At 34.3% G+C, this 6,303-nt stretch overlaps 1 pseudogene; it reads right to left on the reverse strand.

The window, feature by feature from the left end:
• Nucleotides 1-5,419: 5,419 nt before the first annotated feature.
• Nucleotides 5,420-6,031, reverse strand: LOC137618491 (uncharacterized; annotated as a pseudogene).
• Between the last annotated feature and the right edge of the window lie 272 nt (nt 6,032-6,303).

Raw genomic sequence — 6,303 nt, forward strand, 5'->3', positions numbered from 1 at the left:
CCTACCTATTATGGATAGAGTCCTTAACACTGCTAATAGTGTTAGACAGGCTATATCATAACTAGTATAAAATCATAATATTCCCTAATCAGAGAGCAAAACAGACTCCACCTACCTTGATTTTGTCAATGAGTGCAGCAAGTTAGATCACATGATGGTACAGAGAAGTAAAACTTTTTTCTTTAGTCTTATAAGTGTTGAACTATACCAATAACTATTTGATCAAACGCATCATTTGGTTAAACGCCATTGTCACATCATATGTTCCACGGAAAAAGACAGGATTACGGATATTGATGGAAACTTCAGGTTAGGATCAACTACTAGCAAGGGGGATTCAAGAACAAAATATCCACTGTTGTTTACAAGTCAATGTTTTTACGGAGGATTGAAATTCTCTAAATAAGCACAGCAGAGCACTGTGTCACTACCCCCAACAATACGTTTTCGAACTCGTTTAAATAATGACACTATGCATTTCCTTGAAAAGGAAAATTGGATCATAACAAGGATATTATGATAGCAAAAACAGCAACGAAGGACGAGAAACAAAGAGGTTCCACTGGGAAACATGGACTCGAGAACCGCTCCTTTCTGTAATACCTCAAATTTTTGAGGAGGCAAAGCCCGATTATTGTAAGCTACGTTGAACATGTGGTAAAGGCCCTAAAGACATATTCATTTTAATCTATATATATATATATATATATATATATATATATATATATATATATATATATATATATGTGTGTGTGTGTGTGTGTGTGTACATATATATAAATATTCATATATAGATATATAAATGCATATGTGTAAGGAAACGTATTTCAAAATCTTCATGGCATACGTAGCGGTCGAACACTAACTTGTATTCCTAAACCTACGCTGTTTATGCCGCAGTTCTAAGAAACCCTTTGCTAATCGTTCGTGTTTTGGGAGAAAATTAGGTTTGTAGTCCAACGCAGCGAAAGATGAAACGATTATGTTTTTTGTTGAGGCCTTTCTCCCTGCCTTTGATGAACGCTATTTATCTTCAGCTGAAAGGCGAATTCCAAAAAACCCTTGGTTTTGCCTTGGACCCATCTCCAAGATCCGAAATTTACAGTTACCCCGAGATGAATGTAACTGGGAAGATTTTGGCGAAATTGTTGAAAGGTACGGAAAGGAGAATGAACAATTTAAAACTATAGATGAACATCATTAATTCTTTTCTTACGAAAAGAGAATATATAAAAAGAATGCTAAGTCAAAACATATTAGGGAAGATTTTGGCGAAAATATTAAAAGTTACGGGAAGGAGAATAAATGATAAATGTGAAATTAAAAATGATTTTTTTTTTTTGGGGGGGGGGGGTGATATAGTGTCTTGAATTACCTGTGGGTGAAACAATTATACGATATTTATATAAGTATTCAGAGAATATCCCAGAAAAAAAAATACAAGATTTCTAATTTAATAAAAAAAAGAAAAAGAAAACGGGAATTCTCTGTTCTCAGGAAAGGCATTGAAGAGAAATGTACACATTTTTTAAGCATAAACGTCAGAATAAATGAAAACGTTGTAAATTCATAATGAATATTTATTAAATCATTTATAATTGAATAACTAATATTGATGCATATTGTATGGAGTTAAGAGACCTTTATTATATTAAGCATATATAAATAGTTTCTTAAACAAACTTCTTATAATTCAAACAAATTTGTTGATAAAAGATATGTACATTTAATTTTAAATGCATTTTGATTTGTTGGTCAGTAAAGAAAACTTTCAAAGATTTTTTGGGTATGAGGTTTACATATTTTCGGATAGAGTTAAATATCTATTTTTATATGAAACGTAATATTTATTAACTTACAACTCAAAATGGAGACAAGATTAGTGCTTCGCTAAGAGTAATATCTACTATCCGTACATGCACAATTGCAATTAGTAACGACACTTGTGTTGCAATTAGAAAGCAAGTTCTCCAGATACAATTGAATTTCACCAATTCTTTTAAAAGGTAATTAACTTCCCCATGTCAGGATCGATTTGAAATTCTCTTTTATGTCGAAGATAACAAAGAAAATGTAACTCTCATTGTCAGTGGAACTGTAGACTCTGGATATAAAATCCCATCTTTTGAAATTTGGAATTGAATGGTGTTCAAGAAAAAATAAATCAATTAACGAACTTTCAGTCGACCAACTGATTTTTTCGGCATGTTATGATGGGTATTCTCTCTCTCTCTCTCTCTCTCTCTCTCTCTCTCTCTCTCTCTCTCTCTCTCTCTCTCTCTCTCTCTCTCTCTCTCTCATGAGACCGACTTCAAGACCGACATTAAAAGGATTGTAAAAATAAGATGGAGAACATTTAGTAAATGAGATGGGATTATGAAACGTAAAATATCACTTTCGCTAAAAAGTAAAATATTTAATCATGCATCTCTCTCTCTCTCTCTCTCTCTCTCTCTCTCTCTCATGAGACCGACTTCAAGACCGACATTAAAAGGATTGTAAAAATGAGATGGAGAACATTTAGTAAATGAGATGGGATTATGAAACGTAAAATATCACTTTCGCTAAAAAGTAAAATATTTAATCATGCATCTCTCTCTCTCTCTCTCTCTCTCTCTCTCTCTCTCTCTCTCTCTCTCTCTCTCTCTCTCTCTCTCTCTCTCTCTCTCTCTCTCTCTCTCTTTTGCATTTCTGCTACAGAAATAAAAAAAGACTACCTATAACATGAACACTAAACCTTTCAGCTTCTGAAAAATTCCTAAATGAGTACATAATCGTTCTGTCCCTATTTCCAAACTTTAATTGAAACTATGGAAATATGAAAAGATTAATACTTTATAACAATATCTCAGAATTTACGATAATTCTGAATAGAAGCATGAACTTAGATTCTAATGAATTTTATTTTACTTAAGAGCAGATGATACAAAGCTCGCATAAGAAATCTGAAACTTCTAGATAAAAAGTATTCGGAAACATTACTCCTCTTCTATCACTTCCTGTACAAAGAGAGCTGCAATGAAAATAAAGATAAAAAATAATTAATTTTGTATCACAAAGCATGGTTATGCAAATAGCTTATCTTTTACTTTAAGTCAGAAAAGGTAATTCAGTCGCTAGATTGATATTCTTTAGAGCTTCTTAATGAAAAACAAGGTATTACAAGACCTTAAAGGTCACAAAATTTTCTACGCCTTTAATGGATGAGAGTCAGCCTTCTTTAATGAAAGAAGAATGCTTCAAGCAGTTTCTTTTCGTCATTAGCGTCTGTGTTACTGAAGATTAAAATATCTTTTTATAAATGATTCCTTGCAACAAAAGAATAAATGAGTTTTTCGGGATGTTTGGTTACATTTTGCGTATATTCCTCTTATTTTCTCAATATATCGAGACCATTACAATTATCGATAATGTGACAAGGAGGGAAATTTGCTTATTCCCTTAAAAAAATCTTGATTATTCAATATATGTAATGATTCTATAATTGCCAAGTCTTACATCTGCATCAATGTATGTTCCACTTTGTAAGCGTTCAATAATCATAACGTATTGACATACAATTTAAACACACGAATTTTATATTTGCATGTAATTTCCTTATCTATAGCTTAATGCATACGTAATGGGTTATGCATTTGGAGACTTTGTAAACAATTTATTTTTTTTCCAATTTAATTTAAGCTTCCAAGAAATAGTTACAAACCATATACAGTATTACAACTGAAGCTGACCCAAGATATTCAGAATGCTATCTCTTCTACCAGTGTACAAAAATGTTAAGAATGGGTTTGCTCTTAGATATTGTATATTAATTTAGTTTGTCTTATAATATGTTTGAAGAAAGTACGCCCTTTACTGGATTACAAGAGCATTATTTTTTTTTTTCTGTCATAATATTTTGTTTTTAATTTTAGTCAAAATTACTTTAGGGTAAATTAGCAAGCGAAAGATAATCCTTCTGCTGTACTGAACATTGCTCTAGCACCAGAATTTAAAGGTCCCTCATGAATGGCAGAGACAAGGGACAAAGGCAAGCTTTGGTTAGCAGGACAATGCCCTAGAGATTGACCAGATATACATATGATCAATGCCCAAATACCTCTTCATCCAAGCAAGCTCAGACCAGGGAGAGGCAGGCAATGGCTGCTGATTACTCAACAGGTAGACCTACAAGGTTCCCTAAAAATATCTAACCTCAGCTCACAGGGATGGTGAGGTTACAGACACTACAAGAAACTATCGAGATTGAGCTTGACTTGAACCCCAGTCTGGTAGATCGCAAGGCAGGGACGCTTCCAATAGGCTACAACAAAACTTCACCTACTATCTGAATGCCAGTTTTAGTCACGATCAAGCAGCTTCGTTTACTCTATACAAAGGTGTGACGTTACATGTCTTATGACCACTTATAATAGAGTGAGTAAAAGTGAATATGATACCATATGCCCACCCATGGAAAACACTATAACCGTCAAAGACCAGTCTTCTTGGTTAGATGGAGAAACTGAAAAAAAAAGTGGGGAAAAGACGTAAAGAAAGAAAGTGGAATAGGTTAAAAACTTAAAGTACTTGGGTAGAATACAAAACTGCTGCGTGTCAATATAACTACCTACTAAGAAGGAAAAAAAAAGTGAGTACTATAAGAGAAAGATCCTCGAAGCAGCAACAGACATATGTTATATCGTCTACTGAATGGTAGAATGGGAAATGTAAGGCAGGTCCACAAGATCCGTTTTGCACAACAATTTGTCTGCGCAGTCCTAAGACGGAATGAAAACCTTACAATTTTATTGCATCTACACGGTACCATGATGTTTGCACGAGTTTCGCTCAGTTTTGTCAACATCGTCATGGAGGAGGTACTCCTTTTGTCAATTTTGATGTGTTGTGTTGTGAAAAAAAAAAAAAAAAAAAAAAAAAAAAAATTAACGTCTCCGAAGCACCTGGCGTTCAAAGTGGTCGCGAAAGTGGCTTTTTGGAAAGGCAAAATTTCTCCCATATTAAATTACTGCCTGAAGTACGTGATGGGCCTAATGATTGGCGCAATTATTTGCGAATGGACATAGAAACATATACTTATTTACTGGAACTAGTGACACCCCATATCATTAAAGAAAATACGTGTATGAGAACAGCAATTTCACCACATGAAAGGCTAACAACAACGTTACGATTTTTGCCAACTGGCAGATGTTACAAAGACCTTGAATTCACAACAATCATCTCGAAACAAGCATTAAGTACAATCATTCCCGAAACATGTGAAGCTATCTACAAGGTGCTGAGGAATGAGTATTTGAAGGTAAGTTATAATGCTATTGTCTAGAAAAAAAAATATTTTAATTTATACATGAACCTGAAAAGTAAATAGAGTTGCACAAAAGATAGGACAAATTTAATCAAATGACTTGCAAGTAGCTCAGACTGATTTAAATGTTGATACGTAGTTTACAAGGGAAGAGTGGGTCATGTCTTGATGGGCGTCTGTTTGTCGATCTTGTTCACCTTCCTGTGTGCTGATGCTTTTAACTGGCATATTTTGCCCAGTTGTTGCATACCCTTGAGTGGGCAAATGCTGTTCAGGGACATAGCTATGTTCTACAGGCTGCGGCTGCTGCAAGATGGAGTGGTACTATGCAACTGTTAATGGAAGAGTATGTGGCATTCTAAATTGTTGGGGCATATTCTGTTGACACCAGTTCCTTTCATTCACGAATCTAAAATTATCTTGTCGCTGGCTCGTGATATCAACAATTTTAAAGTTTCTTGTAAGCACGGCCAACTCTGCTTCAAATAACACGTCGGAAATTAGTTTTTGAGCAATTGCATTTTGAGAACTAGCGACTCCTCGGAGTTTATTTGCCACATGCATTCCAAATACCGTAAAAACATCATCTGCCTGTAGCGACTCCAGTCTCCTTCCTACCAACCTCATAACTTCAGTTGCGTCACCTTCATTTGGCAATACCTTGCTACTATGGCCACTTGACTCTTCAGATATAGGAGTAGCAGTTAAATAGAAGAAAGACATAGGTGATGAGAAACGGAATATGCAATGGAAAATGAAATATCATTAGAAGGAAAAACGATTAATGTTGTAGAATCGTTCAAGTAATTAGGAACTATGACCTCCAATACAGGGTCTATAGAATTAGAGTTTAGTGAAAGATTGAAAAAGGCAAATCAGGCAATGACTAGGTTGATTAAAATTTGGATATGAGATCGCCTGAAATTATATATAAAAATCCGGGTATATATCAGTTTTAGGGACAGGATTAAAATTTAAATAATAAGAGAGATTAC

The sequence above is a fragment of the Palaemon carinicauda genome, chromosome 24, assembly GCF_036898095.1.
Source record: "Palaemon carinicauda isolate YSFRI2023 chromosome 24, ASM3689809v2, whole genome shotgun sequence".
In the NCBI taxonomy this organism is placed as follows: domain Eukaryota; kingdom Metazoa; phylum Arthropoda; class Malacostraca; order Decapoda; family Palaemonidae; genus Palaemon; species Palaemon carinicauda.